Source organism: Vanacampus margaritifer, chromosome 10 (assembly GCF_051991255.1).
Source record: "Vanacampus margaritifer isolate UIUO_Vmar chromosome 10, RoL_Vmar_1.0, whole genome shotgun sequence".
NCBI classification, from domain to species: Eukaryota; Metazoa; Chordata; class Actinopteri; order Syngnathiformes; family Syngnathidae; genus Vanacampus; species Vanacampus margaritifer.
Window position 1 is genome coordinate 12,603,058 of NC_135441.1, and position 20,787 is coordinate 12,623,844.

The following is a 20,787-nucleotide window of genomic DNA, read 5'->3' on the forward strand; positions in this document are numbered from 1 at the left end:
TGCAGTCACCATCGTACCTGCAGCTGTATTTGGATACATGAGAGGTGTGCGAGTGTGTGCGTGACATCAACATTAGAGCTAAAGATGAAAAGTACAGAAAGGTACAACACAGCTGCTGGCAGCTGCTGATGTGCACCTCAAAACATACTTTTTCAGTCCATATGAAAAAAAGAGCAAACAAAACGATGTGCCTGTACAATTTTTTTTTCATTTAATTAATTTGTTTTTTTTATTAAGATGGTTAGATTTTTTCTGAATATTTTAATATTTAAATATAACTGAAAAATAATTGGAAAAAAAATTATATTATTGAAAATAAAATGATTGAATATAAACAGACGCATTTCAATACGGATTATAAATCAAATCAAGATTTTACAAAATACTGAAAACATTATTTTCAACACAAATGACCAATTAAAAAAAAAATGTTTTCAAAAAGTAGAAGAAAATTTGTGTTGTTTTTTTGTAAAGGAATAAAAAAAATATTTTGTGAAATTTGATGACATTTGTAGCAAATGTATTTTAGTTTTTATTTAAGTGTTGTGAGTCATTAAAACTTTTGGAGAAATGATTTTTTTGGGCTGAAAAAAAAAAGCATCACTGTCATGCACATTTGGCATTATTATTTTAAATATTTTCAATGTCCTTTTCGTTTTAGAAAATTTACCACACAGACAAGTACAACAGTATCACAATTGTGATGCTATAACAACACTGATGGTGTTTAATACTTGTGTACGCACCAGAGGCTGAGCTGCACTGTGTTTGTTTCCTGAGTAGAGCTCGAGTGCGGGGCACTTCCTGTCCCTTTCATAAATTGTTCCACATGGGAACTTGGTACTGTACCGAGTAATACAGAATCCCATTACAAGTGTTATTTAACCAGAGATGAATGTACCTCAGTGGAAGAGAAAAAGCAACGTGACGACGGCCGCCCTCAGCCAGCCTGAAAGGCAAACAGAGACACATCCGTTAGCAATAGCCATTCTTTTGTGCGTCATTATGTGAGAGACACACACACGCATGTCATCATCCTCTCAATGTATGCTGTGTCACGTCCGATGACAACATGAATGATCATCACTCGAGAGACACCACTGAGTAATATATTAACTCTAATATATTATGTTCAGGGAGCGTCTGAGTTTTTTATTTATTTATTTTTGAGCCGGGGTTTGTTCACATATTTTTGGGTCCAGAATAGGAATTTTCTTTTTTTCGCCCAAGTCGATAAAATTATTGAGTTTGATGATTCTCTTGAGGATTCTTTTTCAGTTCAAATCAGCCCCGCGCCAGTTTTACCAATGAACATGAAATTGGTTACACGTCTATCATAACAGGACACGAAAAAGTCTCAAGGACCTATGCATGAAATTGAACAGAAAGTCGGCCATTTTAATTTGAAGCAGCCAATTTGAAGCAACTTCCAAAGCCCTGGCTTTGGAAAACATCTACTATGAAATATGCGGTAAGTATTCATGAAGTGTGTACTGGTAATCCCACAAAAACAGCATGTAAACTGGAACATTTCACTTCCAGTGGGATCATGTGACTTCAAAAGGAAGCGAGTCCACCGAGAGATGAGTGATGTAAAATGGATCCAAATGGGCCATTATGTTGACAAAAGAAGCGCATATGTGCAAAAAAAGCCTTTTCACGCACATAATGTTTCGATGTTTTTTTTTCCCCACGCGGGTGCTAACACGAGCGCCAGTATAATAATATATTCTATGCAGCCCCACTAGTCTAAATATGGTATTCTGGTTAATGTTGCGTTAGTGGAATATGAGTTAAACAAAAAAATCCAGCCGTTTTTATCCCTCTCAGGTGGCAGCCATTTTGCTACTTGCTGCCGACTGAAGATAACATCTTGTGTTGCTCAGGTCTCAGATAACAACCAATCACAGCGCAGCTTCAGAAAACAGGTGAGCTCTGATTAGTTGTTGCCTGAGCCCTGAGCAACATTGATGTCATCTTCAGTTGACAGCAAGTGGCAAAATGGCCGCCCCCTGAGATGGATAAAAATGGCTGGATTCTGCATCATAGCTCATATTCCAAAAATGTTTAGACTAGTGAGTTCACATATAACATGTCAGGAAAGGTTTAAGGTTGACTTCCACTTTGATAAAAGAGGCTAAAGTGTAATGTGCCTTTTGCTAAGCTTAAGTTACACAACTGCACATATAAGATAAAGCAGCCTAAACAATGTTAGCGTAGCAGTGCTATTTAGAAAGTATTGTAACCCTGAACCCTGAACAGATGGTTAAGATGGGGCGATGGAAACAGGTACTCTTTCAAGCTTTAAAACTAAATACAATAAACACTGGCATCTTTTTTATCGAACCTGCCGATAGCCTCAACCGACACTCTAATCACACACACAGTGCTTAACGCTAAAGCCAGTAGCCAGTTGTACACCATCCCACGCTTATCAAGTGTATTGTACCCATGGGGGGGCTGAGGGTGTTGCAACCCCACCCTTGACCATCTATCAACAGCCGCACAAAATAATGGTTGCAGGCCATGTCAAAAGCATTTTTTTTGTATATGAAGCATTTTTTTTGTATATGAAGCGGGCCGTTAAAAACGAACGGTAGGCCGTAAATGCCCCCCGGGCCATAGTTTGGACTCCACTGTTTTATCCAGTACTTCAAATTAGTTAACTCATTCAAACTGTTCTGCAACTGTATGGTGTGTTTTCACCATGGGAATACGAACTGAGCAGACCAACGCTACAAACTCATCAAGAGAAGAGGACACACACACATACAAACACGGCTAGGCGGGTGGAAGCGCACACACGAGCACACACACACACACACACACACAAGCTGCTCCCTCAAGACAAGGTGCTGAGAGCAGCTAAATGAAGCGTTTCGCTATACGTTCCTCCACACCTACACACTTCATGGCGCTCTGGTCTCTATTTAAAACCGTGCCTATAGCCTATAGCTTTAATGTACTCTCGCTCAGGTGGGACCAGGCCTCGGTCAGTTGGGATTAGCCAAACAAGGCGTTAACGCTGTGAAAAGGTGTCCAAGGTGTTTAAGGTTGCGTGTCTCGGCTGGTTGTGTTTGGGGCATAATGTGAGTTAATGATGTCACCTGGCATCTTATTAAAAAGGCAGACAGGCTCGCACTTTGTCACATTCTATTACCGGCAAAGCCCATGAGGGAAGTGTTCATTTATGCAGGGGTATTCAAAGGATTATTCACATACTGTGCATCCACAAAGATAATCTTTTTACTTTTACTATATACAGTGGTTAACTAACCCTAACCCTTTTTAAATTTTTAAATGAAAGTTGTTTGTTTTGAGGGGGTGGTCCTAAAGGTGCACGCCCCGAAAGACATAAAGCATGCATAGTTTTTCCACTCTTAGAGAGCACTTCATCACCAAATTGTCGTATGGCATTAATCAGTTATTGTGCGAATCCATGCATGAGCTGCATGCAGCAGCCTCATCGCCACAACGGAAACTTCACAGTCAAAAGAAAATATTTGGAAAAGTGCTAGTGCAACTCATGATCCACGATTGGCCAATCAGAGTAGAGCTGCCAAAATTAATCGATTAACCCTAACCCTAAGTAATCGATTATTAAATTAATCGATAACTATTTTAATAATTGAGTAATCTTTTGGAGCCGTTTTTTTTTCCATCTAAAATTGTCCAAGTTCTCTGATTTCAACATATCAACAGTAATTGTTCACTGATTATCTTCTGTGTTTAACCAAAAGAAGACATTTGCAAACATCAGTTTTTTTCTGTAGAGTAAATTTGTTTCTATTTAGAGTAAATTTGACTCAAATTTGAAAAAATAGATGAACGAACTCACAATCTTCAGCTTGGGAGACTGCCACACTACCACCTGAGCTATGCTCCTCCTACCTTTTGCTTATCTCCAAGAGGAGATCAAAAACAACTTATGAGATATACTAACACACTGCAGGAGCTGCGTGGCTCAGGGAGTAGATCGGCAGTTACCCAAGCTGAAGGTTGTGAGTTTGTTCCTCAACCCTTGAGTAACTTTTATTTTATTTTTTTAATTCTTTATTTTTACTCTCTTCCAAGTGTAAACATTACTGTAAAACTGGTCAATCACTGCTTATTAAACAGTAATTTGGGGGGGGGGGCTTTTGTAATACACTTTAATGCAAAATTAAAATGAATGTGATTAGTTGATTAATCAATTGAATAATCGATAGATTAATCGATTCTAAAAAAATATTTGATAGTGACAGCCCAAAATCAGAGTAAAGTGTCCACTTTCGCTGTGGCAACATCATGGTTCTGTTCATTGGTGAACTCCTATAAGCTTGAAAAAATTGAAGCTTACACGACTATTGTATATCTTTTGATACGCCAACTAAAATTGGGAATGTACCACACGTCCCAAAAGTGGTTTTATATCATGGTAAAGGTGAACTCTTACTCGTCCAATTCAATTAAATTCCCATCGGCTCAACATTTGTCCAATATGTTGTAAAGCATCTTGAAACATAAAATACTGTTACCATTTAAATAATAAAATAAATAGATTCCTATTAAAATGTTTAACTTTGCATATGCCCTTTCACAAACTGGACTCCAGCATTTGAATCCATCCAGTAAAGTGTTGTCCATTAGCAGAATGATTCAACTTGAATGAGAGACAAAAACGCTGGTTTGTGTATTGAACTAGCAATCGATGGTAAATCATTCATGCTTATTTATAACAGAAGGACATGGTGTCCGTGTGGAAAGCATGACGATGATGACAGATGACCGCACGTAGCGATGCACACAATCACAGTCGGACTGAAAAAAAAACAAACATTGATCTTATCGACATCGCTTAGGGTACAGTATTGATACACCGGCAACAGAGCGCTTGTGATGATTATTCTTGCGAAACACAATCTCGATACACCAGCATTGGCTATTGCGTCATATCACAGTATCTGTCTGGCTGCAGTCTTGCGATGTATCTGTATCGAGATCACACAGGTGCTTATCAGATTACTATCTCACATTTTCAATACCACCAGCAATATTTATCAATATCATTATTTATTGTATTATTACTTTTCAGGGTACAGTATTGACACTAGCCATACCTCAAACTTTCAATATAATATTGTAACATATCAGGATTAGACCTCCATCCATCCATCCATTTTCTTAGCCGCTTTTCCTCACAAGGGTCGCGGGGGGTGCTGGAGCCTATCCCAGCTGGCTTCGGGCAGTAGGCGGGGTACACCCTGAATTGGTTGCCAGCCAATCGCAGGGCACACAGAGACGAACAACCACTCTCACAATCACACCTAGGGACAATTTTGGAGTGTTCAATTAACCTGCCATGCATGTCTTTGGAATGTGGGAGGAAACCGGAGTACCCGGTGAAAACCCACGCAAGCACGGGGAGAACATGCAAACTCCACCCAGGAAGGCCGAAGCCCGGACTCGATAGGATTAGACCTCAACAAGGTTATTTTAGTTAAAAAACTAAAACTAACTAAAAAACTAAAACTAAAATTCAAAAAACTATTTTGTTGACAAAATAAAATAAAAACTAACTGAAACTACATTTTATGTTTAAAAAAATAACTATAATTATAGCAAAAATGTCCTTCATTTTAGTCTTTGGTAATAAATTTAATGAATGAGCCTTTGGGGATGATTTTAAGTAGATTTATTTTGATATTAACCGGAATAAGGAAATTTAAAAGTGTGTCACACAAAAGTGACGTCATCTAGCAGCAGTCAATAGAAAAGCACCTTTAGATAACGTTGCTCCCGTGGTGCTTTTTAAATATTGTGCACAAGTAATACACTTTTTTTTTTAACTATAACTAATACTGAAACTAAATAAAACTAAAATGAAGCATTTATGAAATAACTAAAACGAATAAAAACTAACAGAACCACCCTGAAAACTAATTAAATCTAACTAAATGTAAAAAAAAATAAAAAAAATAAAAACTCAAAACGAAATAAAAACTAAACTAACTAAAATAAAAAAATTCCAAAACTATAATAACCCTGGACCTCAATCTAACAATCTTGTGTCTCTCAGGGTACAATATTGACACTACCACATCACTCAGGGTCTGTATTGATATCACCAGCATTGAATAACAATATTGCAATGTATTGGATCTATTGCAATGTACTGTAGCGTTGCAATATGATTTAAAAAAAAAAAAATCCTATTTGACTATTTTTGCTGTATTATTCCGAATGTCATTAATCATTCAGACCTAACTCAGGAACTCCAGTTTTGAAAGTAGCCATTTCTGCATATGTTTTGTTTTTTTTCACCACTGCCGACTGATTGCATTCATCATGCTGATTTCAGCAGAGGTCCCTGAAGGCGACTGGCAGCCTCAATAATTGATGGTCTCGAAAGGCTGCGTGTGGCTGTGCGAAAAGCAAGCGAGCGAGCAAGAGAGCGCCCACGGCCCCTGGCGGGAACGCTCAAAGCGGCGGCGGCAGCTTCGGAAAAGGCGGGCGAGCCGCAGATGAAAACGACTATTGTCTTCAGCGCGCCAAAACATTTAGCGGGCCAGACAATGCGACATTTTGATTAGAATGTCGCAGCCCGGCGGGCGCAAACATCAAACGGGAGTGCGCAATGCAGATGCATTACGCACTCTTATTTCAATGTCAATTACAGATTGTTTGACTGGGAGCGAACACGGAGCGCAGACCGTGAAAAACGAAACATTGCAAACCTCCTGGCGGGGGAAAAAAGCTTTGTGTCTTTCACAATAAAACATCATCCGTCATTTGTCGCTGCGCCCTCAAGTCATTCAATATTGATTTGGTAAAATAATAGCGACGGGATGACATTGTTTGCCACCCCGCCGGTCGTCTCATCTATCATATACATGGTTTCTTCCTGGTGTGACATTTGCATTGCTGAATTCCCGGATTCCCGCACCTTTATCCGGATGCTCACTAACATGTGGCGGCTTCTTCCATTTTGTACTTAAAAAACTGATTTACAGTCAGGGCTGACTCCGACGCGATATTTGGTCATTTTTCCTTTGTGATGGACATTTTCTCCATTTTTTGTTTCACTTTTTTTAGTTTGTGTGATGAAAACGTTGCAACATTTTCTCATTTCACTTTTTTAAAGACAGAACAATTAATATGTTCAATAGAATATTTCATTTGTTGTTTGTTTTTTATTCTTTTTCAGTGATGAGGTGCAAGATGTTTTCTTTATTAACAGTTACATTGTTTTGTAAAATTACTGTGTCATGGACAGTTATAGACAGTATTTTCTTATATTTAATTCTCTGACCAACATTTATAACATATTCTCATTTTTACTTCTCTAATGATGGACAGCTGGGAATTTTTTTTACTCAGTTTCTGTTTTCTTTCTGTGTAGATTGACATTTATGAGTCTTCTCAGTTCAATTTTGCGATGTAATCAGTTAAATTTTTTCAGTGTTCTGTAGATGGAGACTTATGACACTTTATTTTTTTAGTTTTAATTCTGTAATGATAAACAGTTATGAGTTTGGATAATTTCTGTATTCTGTTTACATTTGTGAGTCATTTTCTCATTCTTTATTTCTGTGATGGATTACTAAACGTTCTCGTATAATTGCTATAATGTTGGATTATGATGATTATGATGATGCATTTTCTTATGTTCTAGTGTTACTTCTACAGTTCAGTGAAAAGATATTTGCCCTCTTCTCAACTTCTTATTTAGTTTCCCCACTTTAATGTTTAAGCTAATCAAACAATAACCCAAGTGCACATAGAAGGCAGTTTTCAAATGGTGATTTTTTTGTTTTTGTACTTGCTTCCTAAACCGAATATCTAGCTGTCTACCCTCATTATCAACCATGGAAATCAAAAGTGTTTTCCATAACATTTCTATTAAAATATTTGGACAATTGTTTTAATTCAGCAACACTGGAGGGTTTTCGAGCATGAATGGTCATTTTAAGGTCATGCCATAACATTTCAGTCAGATCTATTTTTCAACTGACATTTTCTGTGATGGACCAACATAAAGTAGTACATCGATGCAAAGTGGAATGAAAACTACATAGTATTCAAAATGTAAGCAAATAAAAATCTAAAAGTTCAACTTTGGTCTTGTCAGTTCATAGAATATTCTGCCAAAAATGTTGGGAATATATTATTTTAATTCAGCCCCCGTTTGCCAACACTTAGTAGAGACATCTTTTTTCTGCAATTACCATTATTGTTCACTAGTTTTCTCTAACAAACTACTTAGGCCCCGTCAAAAGCCAGTTTCAATGTATCCTCACACGTTTCTTACCGTTCAGGCGGTTTGTCCACACGATGACGCGGTTTCGGAGCTTGAGACCGATCACTTCTGAAACCGAGCTCCAGATTGGAAAGATTTCAAAACGCGCCCCGTACGCGTCCGTCTGGACACCAAATGCAGGATACTCCTCCAGAGATGACGTAATGGTCGCAGCTCGATGACGTATGCGCCAATTCTCTCCCGCAATCTCAACAACAATAGCGCATAGGACGGGACGGGGCCTTAGTCTTTCACAGAACAGGTGTATCCTGAGAATAAATTACACCCAGGTGGACTCTATTTACTAATTAAGTGACTTCTGACAGAATGGTTGCATAGTAAGCATGCTTGGTGCAAAGGTGAAGTGGCTTACGTGTTTACGGTCTACGCTTGTTTCAAGCCACTGGAGGAAAAAATTGCCTCATTCTTATGTGTGAGTTTGTGTACAGTAATAGGTATATTCAGTAGTTCGGAGTTGATGCTTTTCAAGGTCAAAAAGTCAGCCGGCCATTCAGCTTTTTATTGAACACGTGTACGAGTGAACTAGAGGAGATGAAAAGTTTATACAACCGCCGAGACAAGTGACTATAGCAACAACAATCTCTCTCCATTTCTCCCCGCTCAACTTCCCGGCAAGGGAGGTGCACCTGTGACGTGAGCAGTCAAAGCTGCCAGCCTGGAATGATGTCGGTTGCTCCGTCATGAAACTGAGATCGATTTTCAAGCTGTCCTACGATTTGTACTCTATACTTTTGCTCCTTATTATTCTTATTATTATTATTTTTATTTTATTTTTATGTGTATGTGTGTGTGTGCATGCGAGTGTGTTTGTATTCATTAGTTCACCTAAAACCTATTAAAAAATCCCATACCGTTCACCTAAACCGAACACTTCCAGTCAGAGTCGTGAGGCCGTCAGGAGACCCGAGGAAGGACCAAAGAAAAGAAAGGAAAGTGAATTATTATTATTATTTTAATATTGGTCATCTTTTATGTTTTCATAGCCTCAATTTAGCTAAATCTGCACCATAGAACATAACAATAAAAAGGCTTTCTATTCTATTTTGTTCACACTTTTGGTACAACACTTTATTACAGTTGTGCTTGTTTTTGTTCTCTATAATAGTTGAGTTGAGCCTCTCAAAAGAAGTCAATGTACACAATGATGTAGGCTACATGTAAAATGAAACAACAAATGGCTCATTAAAGCAGATGTGGTGCTTTGATCGCTTCGCTCACACCCATTCGCGGTACCTTGAAGTCATTCCAGGAGACATTGAGTACATTTTGAAGAGTTTGATGATCTCAATGTTGCTAGCTTTAGCTGAAGTTAGCACGCTGTCCTATCTCAAACGTGGAAATGATGTGTGCATAGAGTCCATAGACTGCAATAGATTGCATTTATTACTATTTTTATTACCTTTTTTTTAATATGTCATTAATATATACATTATTAAATTATTATATTATTGCTAGAGTACAGGGACACCATATGCAGGATACAAATGCACACCACCCTTTTGAGATTTATGTTTGCTTCAAATTTTGAAAACTGTATATCATTTTAGTTCCCTTCCCATTTATGTGTCAGCTTGTTTTGGTCTATCACGTAGAATGTTAACAAAACACGGTAAGACTGTCATTGTAAGGCTACAAAATGTGAAAAAGTTCAAGGAGAACAAGTAGCTTTTCAAGGCACCGTGGCTTTGGACATTTATTTTTCCTGAATAAACAAAATTGGCATGTAAAAACTACATTTTATTTTATTTGGGCCATTTTTTTTAATGTACGTCTGTGATGAACGTTTACCACATTTAGATATTTTGTCGTTTTACTCCTGTGGTGTTGAACAGTTGGGAAATTGTCATGTTTTCTTATTTCCTCTATTTTTGCGCTACTAAAGCAAGCGCGATCACGGCTCAGCTCGTTTCTTCCGGCGACTTTGCTCCAACGTGGCAACGAGCCTGATTGGAATAATAGTCCTTCAATAAAAAATCTGGAGCAGTCTTGTAAACAGTGTCACATTTCCCACTGGGATCTTTGCAGCAAGCTTTTTTCGGGTACGCTGAAAAGAGTCCGTATGTAGGCCAAGCTCAAATGAATTTTTGGTGCACAATGAGAACATGTGATTAATGCGTGATTTTTTTTTTTTTTTTTTTTAAGAATGTCACAGAAGACAGGATTGAGATGCTTCTGGGAAGATGTGGTAGAAGCCGGCATACAGCCCGTATCAAGGGAATAGCAGGGGGAATTTCCGATTCAGTGCAGCCAAGCGGGTGGTCCAAGCACCCCCGGAGAGTCAAAGCCTTAAGAAACAAGTCGATTTAGCCGAGAAGGGGAATGAAATGAAATGTGTTCCCAATTTGTTTTGTTTTTTTTACAGCCTTGCGTTACACAATGTTGAACAACGGCAATACTAAGAACACAAGAACCATAAACCTTAATTGGCATTACAGTATTTTCGAGGCGGGAGTCAAACTGGACTAGTACCACTAATAGAATTACAAAATCCTAAGAGAGACATATTCTGCCATTGCACCACAAATTAAAACAGGCCCCACGTTTTAAGAAAAAAAATATGTGGCACATATTCTTCAGTTAAAGAAGAAGCTTACTTTGGGGAACTCATCCAATGAGCCACTGATCACTCCCCTCCCCACCCCCTTACAGTGAGGTGTCCCGACCTGTGTATTTTCCCAAATTTCTAAATCCATGTGCTTTCGAGAAGTGGTTCTCTCCAGTGGTTCACCAAATACCACCTTGAAAAACTTTTGGCTCCTCAAGTACAATCAACATGACTGACATTACAATACACTATGAACACCAAAATGATTATCAAAATGGAAGAGTATTTATTTAAAATTGTGTTTACGGTGTGAATTTTAACCCTGTGCTTATTTTATTTTATTTTTTTTGGGGGGGGGGGGTCGTTGCTTATTGGTAAATAAGGATGCAATTAAAATGTATTAAACATAGAAGGTAAATAAAAATGGTACCTAAATAAAAAAATGAAAATAAACTATTCTAAAAGATTCAATGCAAATGTAATTTAATTAAAATTTAAATACAACTGTATAGTACTTAACAAATGTACTGTATTAGGTTAAAAAGAAGTTGAAGCCACTTTTAAGTGGAAGTTAACCCCCCCAAAATTTGTTTGACAATAATATGTTCTATGCAGACTCATTAGCATAAATATGGTATTCTGGTTAATATTGTGTAAATGGAATATGAGTTAAGCAGCAAAATTGAGCCGTTTTTAACCATCTCAGCCGGCGGCCATTTTGCCACTTGCTGTCGACTGAACATGATATCACAGTTGCTCAGGTCTCAGGTAACAACCAATCACAGCTCAGCTTCAGAAAACAGCTGAATTTTGCTTCATAACTCATATTCCACAAATGTAATATTAATCACAATGTCATGTTTAGACTAGTGAAGTCATGTATAACATATTATTGTCAAGAAATGTTTAAGGTTCACTTTCACTTTAATGCCATGCATGATATTGATTTGATATATTGATATGATATCTATTTTGAATTCTTCTGGAGGGCATAAAAACAAATGTCATAAATGCACAATTGGGCCCTGTTTTCATGCCTAATGCAAGTCTAGTGCAAAATGTAGTTTAACTATGGACATGGGTGGAGTTTTCTTTATTTTGGTGTTTTCCTAGACTAGCACAGGTAGAAGTGTGCGTTTGCGCTGTTGTGGGACGGAACTCGCGGCCACTCCCCTCATTTCCTTTAAATTCACAGTCTACAAAGCATGTACAGTACACCTGTAGATGCAGTACATTTAAAGGAACTGCAAGCAGATCTCTACTTGCTGGTGATGTAAAGTTGGCCGCTGTGGATGGACCCTTGGAGACCGCCTTCCAGCCCCGATAGTGTGTATGTCTGTTTTCTTTCATTTTTATATCTGTGGAGAGATTATTTTTCTCTCAAAGCAAGACCATCAATTTTGGCGACAAATCGAGAAGATGGTATTTAGATTTAGAACCAAAATCATAATTTCCACACCATCCAATTTACGATAGTTAAAGGATGACACACTGTTTATTTTTTTGCATTCTGCTGGGAAATACTTTGACGTTTAAATCAGATGCTACCATTTAATCAAGATTTTAGTCCAAATGAAACTAAATCATGTCTCATGAGGAATCATTTATTTAGGTTCTCAACCAGCCACACTGTCCACACCGCAGCCAGAAGAAAAAAAAACATATCACTGTTTACTTTCCGCCTCAGCAGTTCCAGCCACAATCCCATCCTCATTGAGGTGCCAGCAAATGGAGCAAGAAATGAAAGAAATTGGAATATTTGCATTAAAGCGCCACGGCTGAATCGGTTGCCGTGCAATAGGAGATCATTTGGCTTATATATTAACAGAGTTAATGTGTTTGCAAGAAAAAAAGTCTTCATTGAAATGCTAATAATGGGCTGTTTGCAATAATAAGTCTAATCAGAATCACGACACGCTGCAGCCAACACACTGTAAATGATTGCTTTGGCGAAGATCTTTCACTTTAATGATTTGTGCAAATTTAGTGCAAAGGAAGTGTAAACATAAAGCCCCGAGAAAGTTCCACGAAAGAGCCTAATCAGACAAAAGTGACATTCAGAGCGACTAAATTAATACTTGACATGCAATTAAAGATATGCTAAAGTTACACAAATGATTTGACTGTTGAGACAACAGGAATTTGGTGTGCAGAATTGACAATTTGCAACTAGACATAGTTGATCTCATTTCGACAGAAGGATTGGGCTTTGGTAGCAGTCCTCTCTAGAGGGACTGGACTGCATTTCTACGGCCGGGACGAAAACCACACTGCTCCTCCTGAATATGAGATCCGACTTCCCGACGGACCCTCCTCTCTAGCACCCCTGAATAGACCTTACCAGGGAGGCTGAGGAGTGTGATCCCTGTATAGTTGTAACACACCCTCCCATCCCACTCCTTAAAAAGGGGGACCACCACCCCTGTCTGCCAATGCCAGAGGCATTGTCCCCACACTTTATGAACTTACTTCCCTGAAAAATTTACATAATTAAATTTTTTTTTTAAAAATTGCATGGCTGCTACTAGCGCTACATCTTAAATATATTTCAATATATCACATACTCCATACACATACCTCCATTTGAGAACCAGTGTTTTAGCATGTCGATAACATTTACAAAATCATAAAAACCGTAAATAGGTGAGATGATGAAATATTCATTAAGCAACCAATGAACATATGCAATAATAGATATACTTAAAGAATGCCCCAGGTCATCTCATCTCCCTGCTGATTATTATGGGCTCTTCATACCTTGGATGAAAAAACACACGCTCAGAGATTGCATTTTCACAACTTATAATTGAGCCCCTTAGCGGGAGAAGGTGTGACTGAGGCCACCTGTGACATCTGCAAGTGCCACTTACACATCAGCATTAATGTGGAGGTGGCTCGAGGAGGCCTCGTGACAGCTGTGGCGGTCACAGCAGAGAAAATGGATGTCCCCTGCTAGGAAGTTGATGAGGAAGCAGCAGCAATAACCCCTGCTTGTCAGAAGAAGGCGGCGAGGAATAGGGGCCGGAAAAAGACCGTCTCAGCCGCCAGTGGGTTTCATTTCATCAGTCCATTAAACGGCCGTTATCAATCATCATTGGAAAAGCATATACGGAAGATTGGAGGTCATAGGTCACCTATGTAGCACTGCCTGCTTTTGGCTGTGTGGTAGCCTCCGCTGCTCACCCCTCTAGCCTTTAATGACCACAAGGGTTATGATCAGAGACACATACTGTATCACTCACAAAATTGTCATCTTAAACTGGATACTTTGATCCTAAGCCTTTTTGCATTTTGCTAGTTATAAATGCACCTTTTCTGCATGTCATTTTTTTAAGGAATTGGTGTCATGAAAGTATTGTTAAAGTGATGCATCTTGACTGAGAGACAAAGACCTTCGACTGGGAGGAGCTGATAGACAGGGTGGGACGGGTGAGCAGTGGCTCATTCACATGAGACAGGACCAACCACAAAGCCGCAAAACTGGTTTCTTTTTAGCATTAGGACAGTATTAGGTCTTTGCTAGCATTTTCTCCATTTTAAGGTTTTATTAGTTTTCTTGCATATTATAGTTTGTTTTATTTTTTTGTGTGTGTTTGTACTGTTTTAAATTTGTGTTCGTGCTGTTTTAAGTCTTTGTTATCATTTGTGTGACCTTGGATTTTAGTTACTGTGTTGGCGATGTTAGGTTTTTGTTTGTGTCTGCGCCATTTTTAGGGTTTTGTTATTGTTTATGCCAGTTTAGGTTAGGCCTACTCTTAGTGTTTTTACCATTTTTGGGTTTTTGGTTGTACTAATTTTAGAATGTTGTTGCTGCATTTGTGCAATTTTTGTGTGTGTTGGTACTGTTTTTAGAGTTTTGTTGGCATTTGTGCCGTTTTTAAATTTTGTTTGTGTTGTTTTTGTTTTTTCTGTGTGTTTTCAGTTTTTTTTTATAGTATTTGAACTATTTTAGGTCTTTTTTTTGCACCATTTTGAGTTTTATTAGCATTTCAAATTTGTCTTAGATCTTAGTGGTTGTGCGGCTTCATATTTTTTTTAGCGTTTATTTCATTGTAGGTTTTTGTTAGTGTATAGCTCTTGTTTTGTTTTTTTTTTGTCGGTTTTAGCTTTTTGATAACATTTGTGCTAGTTTTGCGCTTTTTTGTTTTTTTAGCATTTGTGATTATTTATTTATTTATTTTGTTTGTGCCATTGTTAGTTTTTTTGCTGGTGTTGTAGCATTTTTGTTTTTCGTTTGTGTCATTTTAAGGTTTCTGTTAGCGCTTGTGCTGTTTTAGGTGTTTGTTAGTGTTTATGCTAATTCTCACATTTTGCTCGCTATGGTGTCACTGCATTTCAAAACAAAGGGGGCAGGAGAGATTTCAGTACCTAGCAGCAGAAAATGCAATTGATTCAGGTCTTACTAGTTTTCAGCCCAATTTGCCTCCCATATAAATTAAAACAAAACTGGATCGTTTGAAACAAACAAACGACAAATTGTTGTAAAAATTCAAGTAGTGTGTAAACCTCTGACATAGAATTGTGGCCAGTCAAATTGACCTTTCCTATGTATTTTAGTATACAAAATGTCACAGGCAAATTCATCCCAATGCCTCTTGGCAGCATGGTGACCAACTGACCAAACAAAATGGATGATTTAGTGATGAACAAGACACACAGAGCGTCAAGCAATTTACATTGGAAGGATATTTGAGAGTAATTCACGGGGTGTGGCCAAGTCTGCTTAAGAGAAAGAACGTGGCGAGTGAAAACGATCAGCCATTATTGTTATATGCTCTTTTCGAACGGGTGTGTAATCCGGAGGATGCGGTTGGAGAGTCAATCGGGTCCTAATGAGTGATGGAGCATGCATTATGAGAATGCTGCGCTTTTAAAAGTTACCCCTCGTTGTCTTTCTCCTCCTCCTCACTGGTTAATGTTGCTGAGCAAGCATGTTTTATTCATTAATGCCTTCACAAAACTCCGGTGGAGATGGCTCGACTCCCCTAAGAGCCAACTATTCTTCTTAAAGGAACAGCCACCTTTTATTAGGCCGCAAAGAGCAACGACCAAAGTCAGCCATCTTATTGTTTGACCCGGACACTTTTCCTGCTAGGTCATGTTTTCACACCACATCAATTTCTTCATTTGCTTTTAAGTATGAGCCTCCCTAATCTCTATCGCATTGTTTTTAATAGCAGATTGGATAGAATGCAACAGTCAAGTGTAAACCCAAAATCATCATCATTTTTTGGAAAGACACACTGGAGTAGTATTAAGCAAGGTGGTACAGTATATTAAGGAAACTTAGTTGTGTTCACATGGCTTGGTCTCTGCAGTGCCCGTCGTGTCCACCCATCAAGTGTGAAATTAAACAACCAAGTACTATAGATATTTAGGAGCCACCTATTTTCAAAATTGTATCTGCGTTGACACATTTGGATTAACATAACAATGTTAACATAATTAACCTAATGATAACATAATTACCTCGACCACTTAGCTAGGCTGGGCTAAGATCCTTAATTTTCAAGCAACTGCCAGATAATATGGAAAGAATTTGAGTTTGATTTGGCAATTAGGGGTCAAGTTCTGCCTCCTCGAGTGCAATCTGTAGTTTTGCTGCCGGTCGTGTATGCACTCGCCTTAAATCATCTGTGAGTGAGCTCGTCAGGAGTTTGCATGATTATGACGTCACCAATTACAAGTGATGGCCAGACAACACGAACACAGTCATGTCAAAGCTAAAATCTAAGTAGAGCTGCAGTGTTGTTGGATGCATAAACATGCCACATAAATTGAGAAGGATCATTGGGTAGCTTGGTGATAAAGTGCTGCCACCACCAGTGAAAATACAATCCATGCTTTTACTGTCTTTATAGTGAGAGTGACTTAAACTTCACAATTTGCACTCAACCCTCTGTGAACAAACTGTTCAGAATTTGTTTCTGGATTGTGTCACAATTCGGCACATACACTGAGTTTAATCGGCCATGGCTAAGAAGCTAGGATGGGATAAGATCCACTATTTTCAAGTGATTGGCAGAAAACATGAAAACCAAAGGAGACAAAATTCAAATTAAAAAATAATGTATCGCCTCGAAACAGGCTGTTTTCCAAGAGACTAAAAAGAGAGAGGGTAAAAAGTGATTGGATTCTTGATCTTTAGGACACTTGCGAACCATTTTAAATTATAAAAAAAAGCAAACTATGTCTCCTTTAATTAGGCTTAGCAGTTTTGTTGTGAATGCTTTACAACATACACGCGTTGAACACATCCTACCGGCGAGAGTGTTTTTTGCATAATCAGCAGCAAATATCATAAACCACCTCTAACTACTCGTAACTCATGAATAAACCAAGCTACAACTTGACAGAAGCGATTGCGGGTCAAATTTCTGCAAGGAAAATCACAAGCGTAGGAGTGAGTCGGAAGTCATTAGACGGCGTTGTAAATCTGTTCATGGGAAATCTTCTGGAAGTACCGTGTATCAACACAGCGGCTGTGTGTACATGACCTCTGATATTGTATAAAGAATCAGATGAAGACAACAGGCTGCCATGTAAAGAGCATCTTGAGTAATATACTGTCTGCAGAGCCTTTAAAAACAATAAGGTTTCTACTAATATTAAACATTTTAGGAATTTTTTTTTTTTTTTTTGCTTTATCAGTGTACTATGTCAACTATCAAATTGCTCAATCAGGTACTACTACTTTAATTTATTCTGCTTATAAATCAGCACAAACAAATCTTCTTTCCCCCATTGAATGGGCATACCATTAATCTGTTCCACAAAAAAATAAATAAATGTAATAATATTTTATTCAATAAAAACAAATAGGCTACTCTAAAAATAATGTGATTAAATAGAATGTAAAGAATCAAACAGTGCATCATGATTAATTAATTAATTGCGGCTCACTCGGTGTGTGCCACCAGGGGGCAGTATAATTAATTGATGCCAATACAAAAAAGAAAAATAATGTTACAACTATTGTTTAAGTGACTCAGTAAGATGTGTTAATATAAGTCATTTATTGCAGAGGATAAAGAATATAAGCCTGTGGGTATTGTTAGATTTTCTGTCTGCATGTGATGTATCGTTTGCTTTCAAATATCCAAGGACAATATGCCAACGCGCTCCCACCAGATATTTAAGATGTGTATGACTTACTTATTTCAGAGTACTTCAGTCTCCAGCCACTGTCTTTACAAGGTGTCTAAATGTGTGTGTATGCATGCCCAAGGTCATCAAATGTAATTAAATATTATTATCAAAATAAAATGTGGCCAATAAATCAACCAAAAAGTAGCCTGCAGGTATGGTTGACTCCTAATCAGCGCACCTGTTTTAATCAACTGGGGCTTATTACGATGCTGCGTGCACACGATAAAGGGTGTTGGCTAAAACACAATTGGCCCCTAGGTGGCACAATTCTCACTTCGAAAAGGTTTTATGACTAAAATTCTATTCAACAAAATGTTGGCTCCAATACATGTGGTTGTTTCAAATACATATGTAGTTCTCTTAGTTTGCATGATGGCCAAATAGTTAGCACATCTGCCTCACAGTTCAGAGGGTGTGGGTTCAAATCCGGGCTCCAGCCTTTCTGTCTAGAAATAACATGTTCTTCCTGTGCCAGTGAGGATTTATTCAAGGTTTTCCAGTTTCCTCCCACCTTTAAAAAATGTGCATGTTAAGTTGATTGAAGACTCTGAATTGTACATAGGTGTAATTGGTTCTTTGTCCTTTTGTGCCAAGACTGACAAGTTTCACTACCCACATGTTCCATCAATCATCCGAAAACTTGTGGAGAATTTTGGTCCAACTTGAACACTACAGATTTTTGTCTATGTCCAACAACAGGCCCCTTCAAAAAAAAAGTTGTATTTTCACCCTTCATAGTGTGCACGCAGCCTCATGAACAAGCCCAGTTGATTGAACCAGGTGCGCTGATTAGGAGTGTGGAAACTTTGGCCCCGTCAAGACGTTCCCCAAACAATTCTCGTACACACAGAAGCATTTCAAGACTTGCGTTTGTCCAAAAGAAGACGCTGAGGACGTGTAACGGCTGTAATGTATATGCCAAGTCTGGAGTGGCGCTGTAGCGCAGTGACAGGGAGTTAACAGAAACCGTAGAAGAAGAATCAGCTAAGAAGAACAAACACTTTTTTCCCCTAACTTTATTGCAATCTACAGAACAAACATGGATTCGCATGTATCAAAACAACATGAAAAAGACTAACACAGGAGAAGTGACAATGGCGGGTGATTTAAGTACAACACCGCTTGTTGAACGTGGGAATAAAGAAGCAAAATATTTATCTGCAAAAGCCTAAGCAAGCTAAGGAAGTAATGGGAAGTAAACCTTTTAGTGGAAAGATCAGCCACCCTGAGCACAAGAAGAGCAGTTTTGCTATAGTGGCTACCTCTGAGGTCAAGCTGGAACAAAAGCATGAAAAGAATTTGAAATCAGACAACGGGAAAACGGTTACTAAAAGACCCAGTGTGTTTTGTGCAGGAGAACACTTAGATGAATCATCTAAAATTAATAAAAGGCCTCACAAGAAGAAGATTGAGTACTTAAAAAGCAAAAGGAATATGCTTTGGTTGTTTGATCAAGGGCCACAGAAGCCAAAATTTTCAAAACAGACTCAAGTGTGGCGTCTGCTCACAAAACCACCCAACTGTGTTACACGTATACAACAGAAACAAAAGAGAAAAGGAAGACCAAAAACAAAATTACAAGTTGGTCAGCAGCGGGATGTTACCGGGGCCGGTACAAGCCAAACTCTTTCCATTCTTCCTGTCCAGATAAAGATGACAAACTCAACCTCAATTTTCCAGACATGCTTTATGGAACTCTGGAAATAATGCATGTTTTATTGCTGAGAACATGTTGCTGCAGTTGAAAGTAAAACAAGGAAAACACAGATCTCGCTGAGCACTATGGGCCAAATCCAGTCAAGGAAAGACAATGGCCGCAGACTGAAGTCATCTGAAATAAGTAAGTCAAACAAATATTTTATGTCTGTGGGAGTGTGTTTGCATAATATTCTCTTAAAAAATGAAATGAGGATCTTGTTGGCCTTAATTAATTGTTGGAAAGGAAAATAAGGCTACTGTCCAAAGACAACTGAGATAGGCTCCATCACGCCCGCGGCCCTCGTGAGAATGAGCGGGTTAGATAATAAATGGATGGATATTTTAAACATTTTAAATTATAGTTCACCATTTTACACCTTTAACAGAATAGTTGAATTAATAAGAGGAAAAAAAAGCTACTTCCAAAATATGTGACCAAAGCTAATTGGATGGATAATCAGGTAAGTGGTGTCTATGGAAACATCCTAGCTGTCCATTACAATGAATCCCTCCATGATGATTCAGTCCACCTATCTACAATTGCATCTATTTCTGGGGCTGTGCTTGCCATGTTGGGCCGAGGTCGACGGCTCCCCTCTTTGGTGGAGGTTCTCATGCATGCCAGATCCACCACACCAGCATCTACTGAATCTCAAAAAGAATTTGCTTCTTCAATTGGTCGCTGAATCAGTGGAGGTTGGTGTTTGTGGATCTCACTCTGCTTCATCTATCCTTCCTTCCTTTAGTCTTTCCTCTGGTCTCTTGGTGTCTCACTAATCCTGAATTCAGATGTATCTGGGGTTGGTGAAATATTCTGGATTTGTAACTCTGTGGGTGGAGGATAGTGCATGTTTGGTGTTGGATTTCACTTTACTTCATCTTTCCTTCCTTTGATCCTTCCTCTGGCCTCCTGACAACTTCACGACACTGGCGGGTGAATTAAAGGGCACAAACTTGCACGCATGCGCGCACACAGACAAAAAGAGAGCGATAATGATGACATGTTGACTCAGGAAGGCTGCCGAATGAATAATACTGAGCTCTCAGGAAAAAAAAAAATACATCTATTTTATTTTCTCAGAGTAACAACCGAAAT

General features: G+C 38.4%; 1 protein-coding gene across 4 annotated transcripts in view; it reads right to left on the minus strand.

Annotated features, from left to right (window-relative positions):
- lingo2 (leucine rich repeat and Ig domain containing 2) overlaps window positions 1-20,787 on the minus strand; it is a 214,816-nt gene that overhangs the window by 160,287 nt on the left and 33,742 nt on the right. For 2 of the 4 annotated variants that reach the window (XM_077578792.1, XM_077578794.1), the window contains exon 2: window positions 902-949. The exons of 1 other annotated variant lie outside the window; for it this stretch is intronic. The gene's annotated coding sequence lies outside the window, so the exon portion shown is untranslated. Of the gene's footprint in view, window positions 1-901; window positions 950-8,290; window positions 8,514-20,787 lie in introns of those variants that run through there. One more of the 4 variants, XM_077578793.1, reaches the window with a different exon arrangement.